The sequence below is a fragment of the Microtus oregoni genome, unplaced genomic scaffold (assembly GCF_018167655.1).
Source record: "Microtus oregoni isolate MIOR12 unplaced genomic scaffold, Mior012 000042F_ref0000377, whole genome shotgun sequence".
Lineage (NCBI taxonomy): Eukaryota > Metazoa > Chordata > Mammalia > Rodentia > Cricetidae > Microtus > Microtus oregoni.
This window is the reverse complement of record NW_024543209.1, coordinates 5955056-5979310: the sequence shown is the minus strand read 5'-3', so window position 1 is coordinate 5979310 and position 24255 is coordinate 5955056.

The following is a 24255-nucleotide window of genomic DNA, read 5'->3' as shown; positions in this document are numbered from 1 at the left end:
GTTAAATCAGATATTGGCTGGTTACTCTCACAAAGTTTGTGACACTATTTATTGTACTAGCATGTCTTGCAGGCAGGACACCATTACAGATCAAAGGGTTTGTGGCTGGACTGGTGTTTACATTTCTCGTTTAGTAGCATGCTAAGTACCTTTCTGTACCAGAGACTCTACAACATAGGGATGAAGGTTCTATGTAGGCACCAGTTCAACTTTTTCATGTTCAATGGGTTGTGTAGGTGTTGTCTTCAGCAATAGGGCCTTGCTGTCAGTTTGTGGAGAGCAATCTATAGTCTTGACAACAGCCTGAGTTGTTTGGGTGTTCCTCTGGGACCCTTTTAGCCAACAATTCAATTAGATGTAACCTGATTCCAGTACTGGAATCTTCATATAGTGACAAGAGGGATCTAATTGGGGCTCTAGCTCACCCAATATTTGTCAATTTCAGTTAGATCACCTTCATACATGTATTATTTGAGGAAGTTTCTACTATAATAGGTTTCTATAGTATCCCTCAAATGGCCTTTAATTTTAACAGTCTTATGCTCCCTCTGTCATACCCCTCTTCCCTTTCCATTTTGAACTTCCTGTTCCAGTGTATTTTTTCAAAAAGAGAAAAAACGATATTTCTTTGAAAAGAAATATGTGTACCACTGTGTGTGGATCTGTGGCTAGTCAAGAGGGAGAACGCACACTGAGAAATTTAGCACGAGGAAAAGCAGTAGATATCAAGAATATTTATATGTACACTCAGGATTTACAGTGACTTTTAAGATGACCAGTTTCCTGGACAAACATAAATGATCGAAAGTGTTTTAATAATTAAGAAGGCTGAAAATTCCAGCAACCGAAAGAGTTTGAAGTTGTTCTCAAATTATTACCTCAAAGGCGAAGAGCAACAGTGAGCAAGACAGCTTTACAGCCCTCATATTTCCATGGAGCAGATAATTTTGCCTAGATCATTTTTCCATGAACCAGAGCGAGACAACAAAAATTAAACTCATTTTCCTGAAATGAAATGGTTCTGATTCAAACAGTTGAATAAATAATATGCATTTTTTTGTGTGTGAAATTGAGTCATCCTCGGACATAATTTGCCAAAGTCTCTTGTTAAAATTACAATAAAAATATAAGCCATCTTCATGAATCATGCAGCACATCTGATGGGAGTTGTCCTGGATTCAAGAGCAACCGAAGGAGAGAAGTAACTTAGCATACTAAATCAAGGATATAATGAGGGAAAAATCAGACAGCTCATAAAACCATTTTGCTACATTAGGGGTGATAATTCTTAGAAAGCGGGGCTGTAAAGGACATTTGCTCAGGCTGCTAATGAGAATCTGCTTATTGAAGAAGCAGAGAATCCCGCTTATTAAAGCCAGAACCTGGATCAGGACACAATGTCGCCATTCTATGTGTAAGAATGTTCTTAACATCCGCTTTTGCTCAGCACTGACCAAAATTCACTAGTAGAACTAGTGGGAATTTAGGTTGTTTGTATTTCTGCTGCTTACTCTGTATTGATGATACATAGTGTTAACACGGTTTTTGTTTAATTTGTAACACTTGGCTTTTCAGTATTTCTCCAAAATGTGTATGTAGTTAGTATTTCTATATTTAGTAGGGGATTTGAAAATACCAACTAAAAGACTTTCTCTGCATTAAATATTGAAATATAATTCCTGAAAGATAAGAGACACAATATTATTACAGATGACATCAGTGTCATGTTGAAAAAAACCTATGAGCAGAAAGTGTCACTAGGAAACACAGCACATGATAAGCTGAGTTCAAAATGAAGAATTTGCATGGCAGTATCTGCATAAGTGGATAAAGTTGCTCCAAGAAGCCGTAGATCATTAAGTGAAAAGCCCATTGCTAACAGTGAGCTACTCCTATATAAGTTGTTGAGCAAGGAGCCCCCCCCCCCCCCGGAAGCCTCAAAACAATAAAGGCTATTGCCACTAATATTAATTGTTCATCAGAACTAGGTGGTAACACCCTACATGCTCTAGTCATAAGAGACAGGGAAACCAAGCGGAACTGATCAAGAAGCTTCCTCCCTGCTGGATAACCCTCCCAGGAAGTGCTGTGAAGGCTGCTGGGGGAGAAGGCTCATCAACTGTCTCGCTCAGCTGTGGACCTTGCATGTGCTACTACCTACCATCCAGGCAAGACGCCCAATTGCCGCAACAGTGGTACGTCTGTTACGGAGCTCACCAGCCACTTCTTGATTGAAATTGACACCTGCTCTCCATGGGAGGGAGTTTATGTCTGGTCCTGTATTGAAGGCGTAAGTCACATTCAAAAAGTAATTTTACAGGGAAAAAAAAAACAAATCTTAAACAAGGTGCATAATCAAAAAGAGGTTTTAGGAGGAAAGCATGAACTTTTCTATACATAAGGAAGATCAGCTTCCTAGGGAGACCAGCAACATACAGAAATCATTGAATTGGTATCTAAGAACAGTTTATAAAATATAAGGTAGTAAAATATATTTTATTTTTTTTAAATAAAATAAATCTAATCTTTAGAAATAGAAAAAAATGCTAATGACTCTCTAACTCAACTGGGAATTTCTGTATATAAAGTTTGATATGTTTGGCTACATTCGTTCTGCATTAGAAAGGAGATTCCAAGCCGACAGCTTTCTTTACAAATACAATAAATATATATACCTCCTATAAAACCCTGCAGTGTCCGGAGATGAATGAAGTACAGGAACAGGACAGTGACAGGAGAAAGAGGGTATCAGAATATTCAGATCCTTCTATGAACGCTGTACTTCTTCGAGAGAACACAAACTTTGAAAGGTTGCTAAAAGGCCTCGGTGTCTGAAGAGAGGGCTCATTTTCAGATTCGGAGTTAAAGTGCTCCCAGCTGAGTTCCCGATGAAATCCACAGCTTTGACTCTTCGCCCCGCCGCTTCCCACATTAATCTTCAGATCTCTGAGTAATCTGCTTCCATTGCTCTCGCTGTTTAATGAGTTTATACTTTAGGCACAGCTCCTTACACCAACAGAGCAGGTGTCCGCTCTCATCACACGCCCTTCTTCCCGTCCTGCTCAGGCAACTGTATGACTTCTAAATCATTACATTATTATGGCCGTGTAAATATTTTCTCCTGCATGGCCCAGTAATGTTTTATGATTGTGTGTCTTTTATGGCGCTTTGTCCTCTGTCTTTCTGGAATCTTTACTTGCTTTTATTTTTTTATAGCAGTCATTGCTTTTATGGTATTTTAAAAAAAAGACTTTATCATGGTAGGCATACTAGAAACTCGATCTTGGTCTTAGATCACTGTCCCATAATCCTACATCTGGCCACACTGTTCATATTTGTTGAAGGGCTCTGTGGGTGTGGCGAGTCACTCCACATTCAAAATCTACAGGTGGAATGTGAATTGTTACAGCTGCCCCACAAAGCAGGTTGTCATTATATTGCCAAACCTGTGAACCCTCAAGGACTTTGACCCCATGCTTTCCCTGTAGGAATTTTTCTAAGAAAAAATCAGCTCTATTTTTTTAGGTTAATGTGTGAACATAGGCACTGTTAGCATGATGCAGAAGAGGGAGAAGAGCTAGACTGTGTTCTTAGTTGTGAGCTGTTGATTGTCCCTGGGAACTGGAGGCTCCTGACCTATAGTAGCTCCAGTTGATGCTTCTCAACTTCAGCATGGTGTGCAAGTCTTATGCATTCAGTAGGACAAACACTTGGATTATTATTGAATCTTCTCCCGGGCCCATGATCTGTAATGTGATCTTCTCCCAAGATGTGGGGCAGTATCAACGAACCACAGCTCCCAGGGGGATCATGAGGCATACGAACCATCGGTATAATCTATTGCACACTGCATTCAATCAGTTCCATGAGACAGTAACACCATATTATAAAGCATAAAAACATAAAACATAAAAACTTTGTGTTTAATGGTTTTGCTACCGCTCATATAAATGTTCCGGGCACAGTGAAAGTCAGCTAATCAGGCTACAGGTTAGTTATAGCAAATACACTTTTGACACAATACCTTCAACTTATGGTGGATTTCAGGGTGCATCTCCCTTGTTAATGGGGGGCAATTAACTCTGGACTCATGAAAGAGTCATTAGCCCAGTGCTTTTTGAAATCTGCCTTTGGGACACAAAACAGAAACAGGAACAGTTATCCTTTACCAGTGAAGGGCGAGGTGTAATGAAAGAAATTCAAGGTTCTTAGGCAGGATAAGCATGTCACACACACAGAGAAGACATGGGCATAGCAAACAGCCTGCTTTCAAAGCAATGTGCAAACTAAAAGGACCAAGTTTAAACATTTTACATGTCAAGTTACCAAAACGCTCATTCTGGCCCTTGTAGACTGCCTTCAGGCCCCAGATGGGTCCCATGGGACCCTAAGAAAAGGGGATCAGAAGCTAGGAAGCATTTGTGAAACTGACAAGGTCAGGAAGAGAAGCTCAAAGTTCACACAGGGGCCAGAGGATGCTTGCCATGGTGTTAGGGGAAAAAAACAGAGGGATGTGTGGAGAACAAACAGACCCACCTTGAACATTGCATAGATGTTATGTCATCGGGGAAATCCAGGTTTCACCTGGGATGAGGCAGAGGTGGGATGTATTTCAAAGACAAGGTTCCTAATGGTTGATGCTTCTTGCGCAGAACAGGGCATCAGAAGCTGTGAGGAATGTCTAGGTTCAAGGGAGGGTCATGATAGGAGGATGAACAAGATGGTTTGGTTGCTCTTACTGAAATGCACAGTGATCGCCACCAAAATAAAACCCTTGGATATCCAGGAATGAGAAATTCTGGAATTTAAGGATAGAGAGGAAGGAAGAGGGCAGAGCCAATGGGATGGCAACAGCCCGCCCACATTTCAACTCTGACTTTGGAATGAACTCGGGACAATGCCTCCTCAACTATTGTTTCAACACTCATGGGTCCACCTAGTTGCCTTAGGCCTGTCAAGATTTCTGTGGTTGATCTCATGCAGATGTAATGTTGGGGAAAACCGCTATGGCTAAGTCATTTGAATGAATAGTTCCGAAGGGAATGTAGGGAGGACTGATGAATTTAGGATTACTTATTGATTATAATAAAAACCAGGTATGGTAGAAGGTCTGAATGAGACATTAAAGGACCAAACATCTGATATTAGCTGGAGACATCTGGGAAAGGTGGGGTGCCCAAAAAGACTTCTGTAGCAGTGCCTGGGGACTGTGTAGAATCCTAGCTGAGTGTTGACTTGATGCTCAGTCTTGGATTGAGACAAAGATCTGTAGAAACAGTTGTGAGTTTGGATAAAAAGAAGGATAAATGAATGAAAACCTACAGAGGAAATAGAAAGGATGCATGGTTTAGAAGAAGATACACAAAAGGTTCACTGCACTACCCAATGGCCCTTTCTTCTCTCATCTTTGTTCTTGTAGTCCTTCCCAGGTTTATTTCCAACCTTAGGCATACTTCAGCATGGGTGCGGTGTGGGAGGTGAAGATGCTCGACTATGCTTTCTTATGCCTGGATGATTAGGAGAAATGAATTACAGAATCAGCTACAGAGTAAACAAAAAACTATTGACAGATGATCCTACATCTTATATTCATTTGCATTTTTAATATTTCTTTGGCCCAAATTTGGTCCCTGTAGATAACGATTACGATGAAGGTGGTTTGTAGAGATTCACTCTTAAAACAGCTCAGGGCCTCATTCCAGATTTCTGAGCCATTTATTTCTACACTGTACTTTCTGAATTTTACCTGCTAGCTGGACTGTTGTAGATTAATCTAGGGAGCATGATTTTGCCAGTCTTTTACAAAAACTTGTTCTGACACACACCTAATAAAACCTGAGGAAGTGAGATCTTGATGAATTAGCATTCAAAATAATCTAGTCCAAAAGATGCATGAATGCAAATTATTAGTGGGGAACAAAATCACCTCTAAAACCTGGTTGCTGCCTCTGCCTTCATCCAGGCCTCACTTTTCACCCCTTTGACATTTTCCAGCCCACCATGCTCTGTCTACAGGGAGACTTCAATCTTCTTGATAATTCTTTCTGAACTCCCATCACCACCTCTCACAGAAAATTCTGCCACCACCATAAATCAACTTGAATGTTATTGATACTCAGCCTGAAGTTAGACAAACACTGTGGGATCTTGAGAGGCAGGGTTAAATAGATTATCCTGGACATCTTTCACAATCCTTATGTTTCCAGACTCCTCTCATGTTCCTGCTGTGTATTTTCCTCTTCCAATTATACTTCATTTTAACACAACCGCTTGCCATATTCTTTCCAGCTTCCAGCTAAGAGAGAAGGAATACAGTTCTCAATGGTTGTCTTCATGGACTGACCCTTGCGTCTGAGGCTGTAACTCCACCATTGTGATGTCCAAGCAGAATAGAAGAGAGAGCTGAGATAGGGTTAACTTGCCTTTGCCTTTGTTGTAAGCTTTTCGTTTGCTTTCCTTTTGAGCTTCACTAAAATGGTAGTAATAATGTTTCTGTGAGGAAACGAAATATTACTCTACTCACAGAAGACAATGACCCGTGAGAGTTCTCAAAGTTGGAAGATGAAGCAAACCTTAGAAGATGAACTAAGGGTAGAAGAAGGAGAGAGAAGAAGATGACCAATGCAGTCTTCCCTGCCCGTGGGCCCAGAATGCTTAGTAACAGCATCATTGTGCTGGAAATTGGTATCCTGGGTGATTCCTTATCTGGACATTTCCTTTATGAACCATATTCTCAGTTTGGCTTATGCTTTCTCTCTAGTTATTGAAACAGACATGCCTAGTGCCAAGAAGAGAAAGAGAATCAAGAGCAACAGCACCTAGTCTGATTACAAGTTTAAGCAACTCACAAAGTAGAGATGAATGTGGAGTGGGGCTTTGGAAGGGACTTCAGAGATGTCAACAACGGACATCAGGATGTTAGGTCTGAGCAGCTGGCAGGCAGCTTTGGGTTAGACATGAGGCCAAGCCGGGCTTGCCAGGCCATGATGTCTGTGACCGAGTGAATGAGGATGTAAAGTCTGGGGCAATGGCTCAGTGGATAAAGTACTTGCTGTACAAGGGTGGGGACTGAGGTTTAAATATCAGGATCACACACAAATGGTGAGTGGGCATGGTGGCCTGCCTGTGATTCTAGTGCTTTGATGGTGGAGACAGGGAATTACCCAGAATGAGATAGAATGAGATGACTAACTATACTAGCTGTATCAAAGAGTCTGGATTCAGTAAAAGACCTTGTCTCATTAAAAAAAAAAAGTGGAAAATGACCAAAGAATACTGACAGCATCAACTTTAAGCCTCCACAATACACATATGCAAACACAAAAACAATTATGCAGGTATACCATGACCATACATACCCAAATATGGATAAAGAAAATGTGAATCTACTGTTACAGACTGAGCTAAGCTAAAGGACTAACCTTCTCTCCCCTTTACTGTGGTGCATTTAAGGTAGGATGTTAAGGAGGTGACTAAGTTAAAACAGGTCACTAGGATGGGGGCCTAACCTAGTGACCAGTGTCCTTATAAGGAGAGGAGATAGGGGCTGAGGAGATGCCTCAGTCAATAAATAATGAGGGCATGAGTTCAGATCCCAGCACCACAGAAAAACAAGGCACAGAGGCAGGCATCTGTGACCACACTATGTTGGGTAGGGAGATGTAGGCAGCTTCACTATGATCATTGGGCAGTCAACCTAGCTGAAGGAATGAGCTCTAGAAACAGCGAGAGATCCCATCTCAATAAAATAAAATAAAGTAAAGCAAACTGAAGAGTAGTCAAGGAAGACACTGTAAATCAACCTCACATGCAACTGTACCACACACCATACACCCACACATATATACGGAGAAAGAAGAGATGGGGCACAGGTTAGAGACACATGACGTGTACATGCACAGAAAGATGCCCATCAGAGGACAGAAGGAGGCAGGGGCCATCTATAAGCCAAGGAAAGAGACCTTCAGAAAACAAAGAACGCACTTGGCATCACTATCTTGGACTCCCTAAATATACTTATGTTGTGTAAGTCATTTAATCCAGGGTATTTTATCATGGCAGTCCTAACAAACAAATATGCTAGCATTTTCATCAGCTTCATTATCCTTTCCAATGACAACAGCATTTTAGTAGCCTATTCCCATGATAACGACTCAGATTTCTTTGTAAGCCCTAACTGACTAAGTTGGGGAAAGAGGAGGACACAGACTGTGTAAATAGAGGATGTAAGCAGAGGGGAACAGAAACCAAAGACTCCATGAAAACTCTAGTTGGGATGGTGCAAGGTTGTCATGAAACAAGATTAGGGGAGCCCGCCCCCTCTTTTCCGTTGACTCAGAGGCTGGTCACTCATTGACAGGATGTTTCCCCAGAGCATCCACTAATGTCGGAAGAGGAGGCAAAACCTTGGTCATAGTCTTCATTCATTGTCCCAGCTATGGACTGTGTACTGGGGGTGGGGCACAAGGGATGAGGAAGAGAACCTGGAATCTGGGTGTTGGTTATGGAAATAAGAGGAACCTGGGAAGAACTTGGGAAAGAGACAGCCACTTGCTGCCTCTTGCATCCTCACTATGCAAAAATGAGTTCAGAACAAATGTTAAGAAGGAAGAGAATGGAAATTGTTGACTCATACTCTTTCAGAACAGGTGTCAAAGACATCTTTGAAAAAAGAAGTTGAGAAGATATTCCCAAAAGTTTAAACTGAATGCCAGCTGTGGCCAAAGGGGATGGAAGGGATGGAGAAGAGAGAGTGTATAGGAGAGAAAAGGTAGAATGTAACAGTAGGGGTGGTGGTCTAATGCCCTTGAGTTATTCTGGTTAACTGAATAGCCAGAGAACATGCAGCCCAACTCGCTAGGCTCTGACAGCCCAATAATGGATGCTGGCAAGCAATGTGAAGACGACGGTGTTCTAAACACTAAGATATGGCAAGTGATGCTCACGGGATTAGGGCACGGAGAGGGTTACCTCGTCTGGTCCTGGGAGGAAGGAGAGTCAAAAGAGGCATCTCTAAGTCACACTCAGGGGAAGTAGGAAGCAGGGATAGGCCTATGGAATGATGGGTGGAATTGTTTCACATACTAGAAATATGTGATATGGGACATCATGGTTTATTCCTGAACTACAGGTAGGTCCTTATGTAAGGCACAGAATGTTATCTCTGAAACAGTATTTTCTAAGTAGTAATAAGGAAGACACAGGCTCTCTCTCTCTCTCTCTCTCTCTCTCTCTCTCTCTCTCTCGCTCTCTTTCTGTGTGTGTGTGTGTGTGTGTGTGTATGAACTTAAAATATATGATACAAAGCTGGAGAGATGGCTTAGCAGCTATGAGCACTTGCTGTTCTAGCACAGGATTTAGGTTCGGTTCTCAGCACCCACACAGTAACTCATAATTTCCCGTACCTCCACTTCCAGGGAATCCAGTGCCCTCTTCTGGTAACTGTGGGCACCAGACACACTTGTGTTGCACACACATACAAGCTGGCACACACTTATACACATAAAAGGTCTGTTTTAAAAATATAGATCAACACGTGCATATTAGGAAAAACCTAGATGATTCGCATATATTCAAGAACTATAGCAATGCAGGCAGTTTAAGGCACTAAGTGAGAAGTGTGGGCTTTTCATCGAAGGATGTGTCTGAATGCTGAGGGGAGATGCAGCTACAGCTGCAGGTAAGAGCTTTTGGTTTTTAAGATACTGTTTGCTAGCACATTCCCTCATGCTAACAGTATCTCTGGGTGCACGTTTTCAAGGCCTGAGCTAACATTCGACTCATCCAACCCAGCCTGGACTTTAGAGGCTTCTTGTGGATCAGGAGAAACTCCTGTGTGACTCTGATTTGCAGTGGTAAGTGTTCTTCCTATTAGATCTATGAACTGAAACTATGGAGAAAGTATTTGGGTATGAAAAATGAAATCAAAATAATCACCATCTTTAAGGGGAAGTGTGACGTGGTCATACAGCCAAAGAACTGTCTCTATCTCCTACTTTGCGATCTACCACAGTGTGCCTGCTCTCCCCCAGGATTCCCCCACCTCTCTCACACACATACACCCACAGAGCTGCTCTTTGGAGTGGTTACTTGGTGCACTTTCATTGTGACAAACATGATCTGTATTTTTGTCTGGCATATTAGAAGTATATACACTGCATACCCTAGGTCTTACTGGATCAACTAAAGTTTGGGTTCTTTAATGGATCCCACTTAGATGTAGACCTTCAAGCCTTCATGTTAAGTGTTCTGACTTTTGAGCAGAAATTCCAGTATGGGGCAGGCTGTAGGACTGAGTCACTTAAATGTTATTGAAGGGTCCCATGGTGTGTCAAAACACCTTAGGCATTGTCTTAGTTTAGGGTATTGCTGCTGTGATGAAGCACCATGCCCAAAACAACTTGGGAAGGAAGGGGCTTATTTTGCTTACAATTCCATATAGCAGTTCACCATCAAAAGCAGTGAGGGCAGGAACTCAAACAGGGCAGGGACCTGGAGGCAGGAGCTGATGCTGAGGCCATGGGGAGTGCTGCTTACTGACCTGCTCCTTGTGGCTTGCTCAGCCTGCTTTCTTATAGAAATCCAGGGATGACACGACCCACCATGTGCTGGTTCTGCACGATCAGTCCCTAATTCACAAAATGACCTGCAGGGTTGTACTATAGCTCAGTTTTATAAGGGCATTTTATATATCTCAGATGACTCTAGCCTGTATCAAGTTGAATTAATCTAGCCAGCACAAGCATATTTAATGTATATAGGGAATCTTCAGCTCTACAAATACTTGTTTCATAATGGTCCCAGTTCTTTCTGTTCCTCTCCCCATCAGAGCAGAAGCCTGTGAGAAAGGGATTTTACTGTTCGCAACTATGCTGTATTTACACTGTCTTGTCCTTGAAGGCTGTTCAGAATGTAATAAAATCATAGTCCAGTTGCTTTAACATCTGTCTCACTGGCTTTCCTCAGAGCTAGCCAGGCATGCTATCTTACTTGCTGCTGTGGAAACTGAGTCTCAGAGGGTATGATTTTCCGAAGCAAAATGTGCAAAGCATTGACCTGCCTTAGTTTTAAGGTATAGTTTTGCTCTTCTGTTGGAGAGCTGGGCTCTGGCTTTTGGAAAACTTGCTGAATTCTTCTTTCTGCAGGTACCTATCCCCAAAAACCTGTGGCTTGAACTTCCGTGATTTCAACGTTTGGGGATTTACTGAGACATCATGTTCCTCAGATGTTTCTGCCCCACAGCATCTCCTGTGGTACCCATGGAGTTTCCCAAGGGACTCTTGCTCAAGATGGCCAGCTCATAGGATGCTTTGTCAACTGCAGCCCGCTACCTCCCTCCTGTCATGCTTCCTCCTGTCACACGGGCATACAGAAAGCGCTGTGTTGATGTGTCTCTGTTGGCTCTGAAGCCTCTTCTCACCCAGGAGGCAGGACAGGGGTGAGATATAGTCTTGGCATGGTTTCTTGACGGGAGAGGCGTGGCCTGGTTATATTTTTGTTGTTACAAATTCAAGATTAAAGCAGACATGTTTTGCTTGGTGTAGGAGATCTACAGTATTATTGTACTTTTTTTTCCCTACTGTGATCTAATTTTGTTGTCCCTAATCTTTGGAACTGACCCTTTAGCACCACTCTGGACTTGGCTACTTTTCTGCATTTATAGACATATTCTATTTTGTAAATGCTTAATGTCTCCACTCTCAGTTCGATTAAAGGAATGCAATTTTTGAAAAAAAAATTATATTTGCTATTTAATAGATGGGCAAAGGATTTGACTCTGAATCAGCTTTCTTTATCAGGTGTCTGACTTACAGCAGCAAGGGTTTCCAGAAGGAGGTTGGCTGGAGCATGCGCACATGAAAGTATGTGCTTGGGAGTGCAAATGGAAACGCACAGCTCTAACATACAAACAGGGATGTTATCCACATGTGAAGATGCTGTTGATTTCTTGATATTGTCAAGGCAGACAATGTTGCATTCAATTGGCTTGTTTTAGCAGGGGAATGAGACCCATGTGGCTGTTTGTACAGGCGCTGGGCTTCTCAGCATGCTTATGCACGCTGTGTATTCAGTCTGAATTTTGAGGTGTTGTCTCGAGGACCTCCTAAAAGCAGGTTGCTCTGCAGAAGCTGGGAGAACACAGAGGAATAATGCACACTCCTCTGAACAAAGGAATTTACAGTCTAGAAGGTGAGGCGGTGAACAACGGGAGATCATAATCAGGTATAATGAGTGTTGTGCAAGAAGTCTTGCAGAGCGATTATGCAGGAGGACGTAGGAGGAGTGCCTACACATTGTCCTAGTCAAAGATAACACGATTTAGCATGGGCAGCTGGACCAGGACTGGTCACGGCGTAGATGGAGGGGTTTAAGGAGATTTCCTCAAAGAGGTTGAGCGGAATATTCCGTCTTTCAACATTGATGCAGAAGTGTAGGATCAACATCGCTCTAGATAAGAGAGAAAAACATGTGGGGGCTCCCTGAGATGAGGGTGAGCTAGATAAGTTCAAGGACTCAGTTTCCATGCTTGAAGCTGAGTGGTAAGGCTGTTGCAGAGCGTTTATTTGGGTGACTATGGAAAATGGATGAAAGGCTTAAAAGCAGGAAGAACTAGGATTCATTGTTTAATTTTATAAATCTAAATGCACCCGCATTTTGAATGTAAGCATGCGAATCCTTTTGTTTTCTTTGGGGAGCTTCCTATTAGAATTGGACATTGGCATAACTTCTTCCCTATTACAATTGATTACTGTCTTCAGGACCACAGAACTCCCTACTGAAACATCTAATTAGCTACAGAGTTGGCTAACATAATTGTCAATGAATGGTCTGTGGAGGAAGACACGCTGACAACAGGAAACCAGAGGTTTTTGGTTTTTTTTTTTAATTTTGTTTTATTTCTGAATAAAAAACCTTTATTTGTGGAAACAAACCTAGAGAATACTTGACAGGACTGGGAAGGAGTAGGGGGTAAGCTTAGAGGGGACACAGGTGTCCAGGGTGACCTAAAGATGTCTAGTTTGGGCAATTAAGAGAAGAGTGTTCAAACAGCAATGTACATGAATTGAGTAGTCACCATGTACCACTACTACGCCACATGGTTTGGGGATATGAGCTCATGGAATATTGTCAGAATTTCTCTTTTCATTTCTGCTGTCAAGAAACAGAACTAAAGGATAAATAGTCCTCCCCCTTCCAATTTAGAGACTCAGTAAGAAACAGATCTGGGCACTGTAGCATTAGTTTATAAAGGCCTTGAAATCCAGAGAAATGGGAATAGGTAGAATTTCCCAAGGCTCATCTCCTTGTTGAAGAAAGTATTGTGCCAAGGGCAAAACAGGGGAATCCCAGAACTTGGCGTGAACCTGTCTGGGAGAGAGACTGAGCTGGCTCTCCTGACAGGGTGGTGCCCTCAGAAGAAAATAATGGAAGGTGCCGACCTCAGGTGAGGACTGGCCCTGCAGATGAGGAAGCAGAGTCTGGGACAAGAGTCTTGGTGCTTAGGAGCCGCGAAGGCTGGGCTCTTCCCACAGCCCTGTTGTCACTGAGGCACTGGAACGACAAACCCATGAGCCTTCTTCCTTTATGCTTTCTGATTCTTGATAATCTGAAGAAATATGGTTGAGGCTCTCCTGAGCTCAAATTTGGGTCTTCTGGCTTCAGTAGAGATCACACAGCTCATTTCCTACTTCCGTGGAATCTTTCACTGGAACTCTTACAGAGTCCGGAAAAGTGCGTGATTTAAACAGTCGATCCTCTTTCTCTCCATTGTGAACTCTCTGGACGGCATCTAGGAGAAATGGCAGATCTGATTTAGCTCTGAAATAGTCAATGCTCTGGCGAGCCTGGGAACTCACTGCTCATGGTATTTGTGAGCAAGCCATGTTCTTTATAATGATCGCTGGAAGAACCTTAGTGAGCATTTCCCTAGGGTTACAGTTCATCCAATCATGCCAAGCTCCCAGAAGTCTTTGCTTCTCTCTGGTCATTCCACAGTTGGCTACTTCCTTCAAATTCTCTGAGCAGGGGGGAAAGCTGGAGTGTGGTGCTTGTCCTTACAACCTGACAGGGACAGCTCAAAGGGCTCCTTGGGGCTCTGTAAGCCCTGATGACTGACCGTTTGCTCTTCTTAAACCAGGTCATACCCATATATACCATTCTGATACCCCATACAGAAATATATATTTCCTTTCTCTTAGAAAAAAAAAAACCAAGAATGTCCTGTAGTAGAATCTGCATTCAAAGTGCCTCACCCCAAGCCTGTTGGAGCCCTTTATGAACTGGACTACTCAACTTGTATTTTTAAAAGCTACTACCATTCCATCTGAGTTTTTATGCTTTTATTTTCTTCCTCTCTGTGGCCCTGCTTGCTACTGAACTCCCTGTACACTCATCAGGAAGCCATCGTGGTTATAAAATCGACTTATATACTCCTTAGCGATTCGGGTCAGGTTTTATTTGGGTGTTTTCGTGTTTGCCTGTCTCTCCCACTAACGAAAGATCTGCGGAGATTAGGAATCATGCCTGCTTGAAAATTCAGCACTGTGATCCCTGTTTGCATTTCAAGCTCATTGTTTCTCTCACTCCCAGCATACCAGGACCAGAGACTGGAGAAGGAAGTTTTGGGCAAGATGGGGAGGGGAGAAGATGGGCCTATGCCTGACACTAACCAGAGGAGTGGATGTCTGCAGATAGCATGAGGAAAGGATTTCAGGCCATAGGGAGGGGATGAGCTCAGACTGAGAGGATGCAGAGGGGTCAGAGACCAGGGTCAGAGTTGGGTGGGACAGATTTTACTAAGTTTAGGTACTGTTTTTTTCCAACCATTTCTCCATCTTTCTTTGCATTTTTTAATGCTTTTTCTTTTTTTGTAAACCCATATCTAGAGGAAAGTGTCATTAGGAACATGGGAATTGGATAGGAAAAAACTGCCAAGTGAAACTAGAACAATCAATTGCTAGGCCTCATTTATATCCCCCATTGATATGCCTTATTCTCCACAACCACAGCAAGCAGCTCTACCAAGGAAGTCAGTAGATCCTGTGAATTCTTAGAAAGCAGACCACAAAATGAGGTAGAGTCCTCCAGAAATAAGGTGTTCAAGAAGAATGAGAAGCTGAACACATGACATACGAAAGTATGATTAGGTCTAGGGACACACAAAGCCCTGGGCTTTATTTCCAACACTGCATCATCTGGGCGTGGTGGTGAACACCTAACAATCCCAGCACTGAGGAGGGAGAGGCAGGAGGATCAGAAGTTCACGGTCATCCTCACCTACCTAGAGTCTGAGGCCAGCGTAACCTACACAAGGCCTTGTTTAAAAAGGAATAGACAAATAAAATGCAACCACACAATTCTAATGAAAAAGCTACCAGCAATATATAAACCCATGTCGCTGCAGGGAGAACTCTTCTTAGCACTGTTTGTTCGGAAAAAGGCAAGAGGGGTGGGTGGATCCTGCAAAGGGTGTCATATAATCAAGTGCAGATGTTAAGGATGGCTTTAACCTGTTTGTCAACAAGCCATTCTGCAACTAAATAAGAGAAGAGGAAGCTGTGAGTTTTCGAGAAAAAGTAGGACAATGAAAAGCATTTTTTTTTAAAAAAAAAAGATTTACTTTTGATTTTTTAAAACTTGAATGTGTTATTATCTGTGTGTTTGCGTGGTGGGTCTGTGCATGAGTATATGGAGAGTGCTGGGATGGCCAAACTTTAGACCAGCCTTGGATCTGGCGCTGTGGGTGGTTGTGACAGCCACCTCACATGGGTGCAAGGAACTAAACCGAGGTCCTCTGCCTGAGCGTTTAACTAGATGTATGGTGGGCCACACTATCTAGGGTTGACAAAGGACACTCTGTAATGTTTGAGGCATGGCAAAGACAACACAAGACAACACATGTCTCAGAATCTCATTTTCTCCATGGGCTTTCCACTGCCTCTTTCATAGGTCAAGTCCCACACTCTCAATCTGATCTGGGAAGTTTGACACACCTTCTTCCTGGCAGCCTAACCCTTCCCTTTACCGACACCAGAGTTTTAGTTTGTGACTTCAAATTGAGGGTCTCTGCTGGGACAATTTTGACACAACTTTCTTTTCCTTTAGTCAGCTTCAGGAAGAAAGCCCAGGCAGAGCTATTCTTCCTCTGTCCTTGTAGCTCTTCCTCTACACAGTGCATTTGCCGCGTCTTGCTCATTCCCCATTTCCTGTGTCCTTGACTTTAAAAGACCCTGGGTCATCCCCCCCCTCCACCCCCCCCCTTGTAAAGTGTTCAAGTTGATACAGTAGTCACCAATCTCTGTTATGCAGCCTCAACTAAATGGTTTCATTTGGGCATTTTAAGGTACCTGCCATGGGTGAAGGAGGCATTAGCTCTGGAAGCATGAGGGTTTCCAGAGGAGGTGGACAGGTCATCTGCTGTATGCAGTGGTAAAGAAGGGATGGTCGAGACAGAGAGACAGAGAGAGAGACAGAGAGACAGAGAGAGACAGAAACAGAGAGATAGAAAGAGAGACAGAGAGAGACAGAGAATTTAAAAAAATACATAATTCACCATTTTCCTTCATTTTATAATGGGAACAAGGAGAGAAGGGAGTGGGGGTGACTGTTGAAGGGTGGACATTAGTTCCTGTTGTATTGGGTAATCTATATTTGGACAATGTCCTTTGAGAGAGTTTCACTTTCCTCAGAATTGAGTCTTATCAAAAGCTGACATTCTGTCTAAATTGTAGACTGTTGACTATCTCTGGCTTTCCCTTGCCCTGGCTTCTAAGTAACTGAGCCCTTGCTAGATGGAAGCAGCTGCTCTTCCTTTCCAAATTTTTCTCTAGAAGGGAACAAACCCTCTTTCAGAGCTGTGAGGATTTACTACTTATTGATATTTTTCCCTTGGTATTTTGTATCTAGGATTTGAAGCCAACAATAGACCACTGTTAAATTACAGTCATAAAGTATGTATGGATCCCATTGGGAGAAACTAAAAAGGAGAGTTCAATTGGGATGTGCTGGGCATTTCTTTTCTAGTCAGTCTTTGAGAATAAGAAAAAAAAATGTATCTATTCTGTACTTGTACAGAGGATGCTAATCAATCAAAAATGGAGGCTGGGACTCGGGAGATGGTATGGGTAGGCTTGAGGTCAAATTCCCAGTACTCGCGTAAAAGCCAGGCATGGTACCACAGGCCTGTAACCCCCGCGCTGGATCCTGAAATCTCCCCACAGGTCAGTCAGCCTAGCCGGAAAGATTAGCTTCCTGTTGAGTGAGAGACCCTGTTTCCAGGGCAATAAAGCAGTGAGCGACAGAGAGGGACACTTGATGTCCTTCTATGGCCTTCACGTTGGTGACCACTCCTACACTCACGTGCATGCTTTATACACACGTATGCCCACACCCCACACGCGGGAGGGAACTGGGGGTTGGTTGGAGATCTGTGTGTTTGGGGACTTCTGCTCTTTGTGGTATTTTGTTGCGAGGAAGGTATCATGAAGTGGAAATGGCCCTCTGAAAGGGGGAGGGATGGGAGATGAGGGGTGGGGCCAACGGAGTGGCTGGGGCAAGGACCTGGTCATCTGTCCAGAAAGATAGTTTCTTTCTAGATAGCTTGCAAAAATAGAATGAATGTTGCAGGAGGGAGAACAGGCAGCGGGGTGGGCAGATACAAGGCTGTAAAAATATTTTATCTAGAACACTGTTATCCCTCCCTGACTAATCTTGAAACAAGTTTAGTTGGGGGAAGGGGGCAGAAGTCTAAATAAATGACTGTGTTGTCATGAGATCCATTCCACTTTGTCGCAGGATGCTGTGGCTCACACAAACAGCATCCTTTTCCAACATGCTCCAAGGTAGCCTTCTCCTGACTCACATCCCAGCTGGGGGAGGGGTGGAGTGGCCCATCTGCTTGTTTCTCTTTTTCCACCCTCTCTTCTACTTTTTTCTCTTTCTTTTTAAGTGACACTCCAACGGGACTTCCCTGAGGTCCCACAAAAGCCTCACATTTAGCCACGAGCAATTAAATTCCCTTAATGTTCTGCATTTAATTTCATTGTTTTATCCCACGTTGTTGTGAAGTGAGTTGTCAAACTAAGACGTATAAACACAATTGCCTCACTCCTCACTCTGACTCTTGCAAGTCCTGCAAGGGGAAAGCACGGAATCATTGCTTTTTGGACTGACCTTGGTGAAAACTTCACGTAGGGAAACACTTATAATCAAGAAATGTTAAGTAATATTATGCTTCAAGCTTTATAAAAAGTAATAAACCATAAAGATATTAATTTCCAGGAAAGTTCTTGCAACTACCCCAAAAGTCTGTTCTTTTTTTCTTTTTTCTTTTTCATTAGAAGAACAAATGGAAAAAAAGAGAAAATGCCAAATCAAGCACAACCCTTAGTGTTAAATGCATTTTGGAGTTTGTGAAATTAAATCTGCATTTTAAAGTGAATCCAAATGTCCCTTTAAAGAAGTTTCTCACTCCTTAGCCCATTTCTTCCCTATAATGACAACCAGCACAAAATATTCTTTTCTTCTCTTCTGCATACTTATATTTGAGTAAAAAGTAATTATTTAAAGAGAATTTATTCTTTACTGACTTACAGTTTAGGCTGAGAGCAACTTTAGAACTGCCTGTTGGTAGGGAACATGTAGGAATTCTGAAATGAATTTTTTTTCTAACTCTTTTCTCGTGAAGGGAAGAGATGAGGAATGCTGGATGCTACAGAATTTTCCTAAATGGTTTACAATGATTTTTCCCCCTGAAAAACTTACCCCAAGAATGAATGAGATTTGCAAAACACAGGAGTAATTTTAAATCATTATTTTAAAACACAAATGAAATCCAGGCTTTTGAAGGGTGACCCAGTCTTCCCAGAGAACTGTCAGGTTCTCCTAGTTGATGCTCTAAAGGAGGTCCTCATGGAACTGTGGCTTCTTTTTTTCCCCCACCACCTTCTTTTCCTTTGCTGGCCCCTGTGGTCATCCTTGGCCTTGAGAATCCCAGTGTGGAAGTGTACAGCAGAGACATCCTGCATCCTGCTGGGACTTTACGGACACATTCATGACATAGATCCCATCCCTGAGCCATCATCACTGGCAGCTGGATGCTCTTACTGAAACTGGAAACCCAGCAGCCAGGCATTGGAACAGCTCCCTCCTTCCTCCCCTCACCCTTCTCCTCCCTCCTCCAGACTCCTCCTTTGTTTTGGTGGTTTGGTTTGTCTCTCCTTCTTTCTTATTGTTTTCTTTCTCCCCGCCTTCCTTCATTTTCTTTTTTAAAAACAGGATCTCACATAGCCCAAACTTATTATGCAACTGAGGATGGCTTTAAACTTCTGATCCTCCTGCCTCCGCCTCCCAAGTGTTGAATTATAGGTATGCCTTATCGCTCATGGCTTCTCTATCCCTGATTTGTTGGCTGTCCTTTACCATAATCCTTAAATTCTCTAACTTGGAAAGTCTCCCCAGCCCTGTGTTGCTTATGCCTGGCAGTTTTTAAAAACTTTCATTAGTCTCTTGACTTGGGAATACAAATATGTCTTTTTTTCCCTTCTCATTGCCACATACAAAGATCCTAGAACTACCTTGGACACCAAGTTGTGGATCAATAATGCCTATGTCTATTAAATTAGAGAAACTGCATAAAAGGAGCTTTCTGATTTCCAACCTCTAACATGAAAAATGAATTTCAAAGAAGCCGGCTTCTTGTTACTCCCCTGGCCTGGTGGCACATATTTTAGCATGGTGCCAAGGGTTTTTTTTTTTTTATTATAAAATATCTCGAGAAAGATTGAAGATCTCTTGCTTATTTTTTACCACCACAGATGAGATGCCAAATATAATTTTTTAAAAATACAGATCTTAAAAATGGGTTTTAACCTGGGTGTGGCAACATGTCGGAGGCTGAGAGAGAACTCCCTATGTAGATCAGGCTGGCCTGGAATTTATAGAGTTCTACCTGCCTCTGCTCCAGAGGGTTGAGATTAAAGGTGTTCACCCACCATGCTTGGCCAGATTTAGTTCTGTACTGAATATGTGGGTGCATAAAAGTGATCCCAGAACCTGGCGGGCAGGGGAAGACAGGGTCAAAATTCAGTAGCATCCTGCACTATGTAGCCAGTTTGAGATTAGCCTAAGCTACGTGAGATCCTATCTCAAAATAAAACAAAACACAGTCTGTTAGCCATCCCATGTGTTGCTACAATACAGTAGTTGAGTGTATGCTGCTTTATAAGAAGCAGTTGTAGTGTGAATTTTAATTGGTCTTAATAATAAAAACCTGGAGTCGGATATTGGAGTAAATGCTGAAAGATCACAGAAGCCAAGGAGCCAGCCACTAGAGAGATTCTTTACCTCCACTGAATCCTCAGACCAAAGGGGGCAAGATCCTGTCTCCATGAATCCTCAGACTGAATGGACTATCCTAACTCTACAAGTCCTCAGACTGAATCCTGTCTCTAGGAGTCCTCAGACTGAATTGCTGTTCTCCTGTCTCCCCCAACCTTAAATTCCTCTCTCCGCCCAGCTATGTCACTTCCCATCTCCACTTCCCTAGTGTTGGGATTAAAGGTGTGAGCCACCATTAATTATTTAATGTCTCTCTTTTAGACTGATTCAATCTCGTGTAGCCCAGTGTGGCTTTGAACTCACAGAGATCCATCAGTCTCTGACTCCTGAGTGCTAGAATTAAAGGTGTTTGCCACCACTTCCTGACCTCTATGGCTAACTGGTGTGGCTGACTCTGTACTCTGATCTTCAGGCAAGCTTTATTTGTTACAGCACAAACAACGTGTCACTACATTTCCCCTTTAGTGTCTAAAGTAAAAAAGAAGTCTATAACTAATGTAAGAAAAGCTATATACAATAAGTATAGTAACTATATACAATATATACAGGTAATAAATACATCAACAGTTTGTAATCCATTTGCATTTGATAAATTCTGAGAAAATACTCCATTATCTATCCTATCTTGGTGAGTCCAATGTCTTGTACATAATTCACTTTCTATCCTAACTAGCATTATCATCCAAAACTATCTTTTGATGTCTCTCAACCTTATACACTTTATACATCTTTAGTGAGTTTCTTTTCTGAATCTGGTAAGCAAGGGAAACTATAACCATCTAGACTTTAACTCCCTCATAGACTCAAGGAAGAAATAATATTAACTGAGTAAGCAGGAAGTGCAAACAAGCAACTTCCAAAAAAATTGAGACATCCATCTTCAGTCTACAAGCCTAGAATATTCAGTCAGACTTTTTTATGGAGCAGGATTTTTGAAGGACTGTCCTGCCTGGTCTGTGTAAGATTTGGCAATCACTCTCTTTGTGTCCTGCTTGTCCAATTTGAACAGCACATTTTCAGCAGTAGAAACAAGGGCATTTTCTTGCCCAGTGACTTACTTTTGCCATAAAGATGAATTCCATGTGGAGTTTCTGCAGTGTCCATCATCTTCTCTGAAGTAGATTGGTGCTGCTAGAAACAGACATATCTTATTGTCATAAAAAAGAACTTATGTTATTAAAACATCTTAAATGCCATACTCTTTATAGCTCTGAAGTCTTTGAAGATATCCTGTCAATCTAAACTATATCTGTTTGACCTTGAAAATATACATAACATGACTTCAAGTTCGATTGTAATAGGTGATTCATTTCCTTATTATCTTAAATAATTGGTAATAACAACTTTCAAGGACTAGAAATTTATATTACATTGTTAAATGAGTTGTATAGGTATAATATCTTGAATAAGATTAGAATTGTATGTACAGTATGTTCTAACAAAAATAATCTTAAATTTGTATCAATATACAAAAATCCGTATCAATGTAAAATATTTAAAACTATAGTTGCTTTTTTTGTTTAAAAGCAGATTCAATAATCCACATTTTTATACTATTTCTATATTCCCCTTTTTCTTTTCAGATTACATTGAATAATCTACCCTTATATCCTATCATATCTATATCCTCGTTTTTTTTTCTCTTCAGAACAAGAACTCTAAATATAAACTCCTTGTTCAGCTTTTTCCCTGACCATTACCAATAACAACTTGTAACTAACCACCCTAAACAATGACATATATCCACAACCTATTGAATGACCAAGAACCACCCACCCCGCATCTTGGGAATGTGGGCGTTGTGTTCTTAAATTTACTTCCTCCTGTCTGGTGGTGACAATATCTGTAGGGGATCCTGAAAAGAAAAATTGGTGTTAATTGTCAAGTCCTGGGAGAGGTAGCTGTATCATTTGTTGTCTTTTCTCTGAGTAATGGGAAAGTTCAGGGCTTTATCTCAAGTCCTGGCTAGAGTAGCCTGTGAGGCTAGACCATCTCAGCTAGCTTCTTTGAAATCGTCCTGAGCAGTTTGTAGTAATCTACCTTTTTATCCTATTTCTATACCCCACTTTTCTTTTCAGAAAATAATCTACTCTTATATCCTATCATATCTGTAATGTTTTTTTGTTTGCTTGATTTTTTTTTTTTTTTTTTTTGGTTTTTCGAGACAGGGTTTCTCTGTGGCTTTTGGAGCCTGTCCTGGAACTAGCTCTGTAGACCAGGCTGGTCTCGAACTCACAGAGATCCGCCTGCCTCTGCCTCCCAGAGTGCTGGGATTAAAGGCGTGCGCCACCATCGGTTCGTAGTCTTGAAAGTTTGCAAGGCCAAGATCATGGCACCAACATCTCTCAGGCTTGTGAGGAAGGTACAGGGCTGCCTGACTCACCTTGCAGTGGAAGGTGGAAGAACCGTAGGCTGTCACGAAAGCGGCTGTACACTGGAGAAAGCCTTACTATACTACATCCATAACTTTTTTTCTGGAGAAATGACTAATCTTGATTAGTAGCCTAGTCACCTACAAAGACCCTCATCTTCTACCACCACAAATGGAACTAAATGTCCTGATGTTTTCAGACAGGACAAACTATATCCCATCTGCTTCACATGTCCTTCCGCCACACAGAGGAAAGCTTGCTGAAAATATCCCCACGCATCCAGTTTAATGAAGTGATGCTTCTCCACTCCACACAAGTAGTTTTCTATTTGTCCTCCATATTAAAGTCCCTTTAGTTCCAAAAGGCGTGCGTGCGATTAAAGCAAAAGACTAGCCTACAGACACTGGACGTCATTCTCTTTGGTGACATGTGGAATATTACTATTCGCTCCCATTCAAACCCACAGGCCTGTGTGTGTCTGAGTGTATGGGAGGACCAACACTTGTGCTTGTTTGAGAAGGATGAGAATAGCAAGGGAGCTCAAGGGCAGCCATGAAACCCTGGTGTGTTAAGCCACTAAAGCAGGGGACCTGTTAGATACGGACATTTTAGACGTGAGCCTTTGTTTTTCTCACTTCTGCTAGAGCAACTATTTCTTGGAAGTGCACTCTTGTGAGCGTTTTTGATGGAAGATATTTGGTGTTTGTCTTGAAAACAGAACCAGAGAGGAGAAACAAATTGAGTCCTTCACGACCCATGTCATGTCCCCATGGATGGAACAGTGATTCAGTAAGAGCGATGAGCATGCCGTGGTTGGTATAGCAGGAGCATGGTTTATGGACAAGCATTTTTTTTAAACCAAAATGAACAGATAATAATAAAACATTCCATACATATTAAACCATATCCGTAATAAAGGATAGTGGTGTTATGAAATTTTTCTGAGCCAGGAAGATGGATCAGTGAATAAAGGGCTTGTATCTTTAAGCATGAGGACCAGAGTTCAGATTTCCCAGGATTCATGTGGCAGTAAGGCTTGGAGGCTTGTGTGTGTAACCTTAGTTTTGAGGGCCAGAGAGAGGTGTATTATGGGGCCTTGCTGGTCAGCCAGCCTAGTCAGAAGGGTGAGATCCAGGCTCAGTGAAAGACAGTATCAATAAATAAATAATAACGTGAGGAGTGATCGAGAAAGATCTCACCTGTAGCCTCAACCTATCTCTACATCTGTGCATGTATACACACACACACGCACACCCCCCAGAGGACATAAACACACACTTTCCTAAAATTATTCAAGTAAAAACAAAACACTTTTGTTAAAAACAAAATATCAAGAAAATATACTTGTCAAACAAATCTGAAAAAAAAGAAGAAATTGTAAAAGTGGTTTCCTGGTGACTGTGCTTCAGAAAAGCTAGGTCAAAGAGTTTCACGCTATCTTTTAAACTAAAGGTAAATCATACTTTGTACTTTTTTTTTTTTAATGCACTGGATGAGTTGATTCAGGGGCCATCCCATTTCCATTAGTTTTTGGATTAAAGGGAGA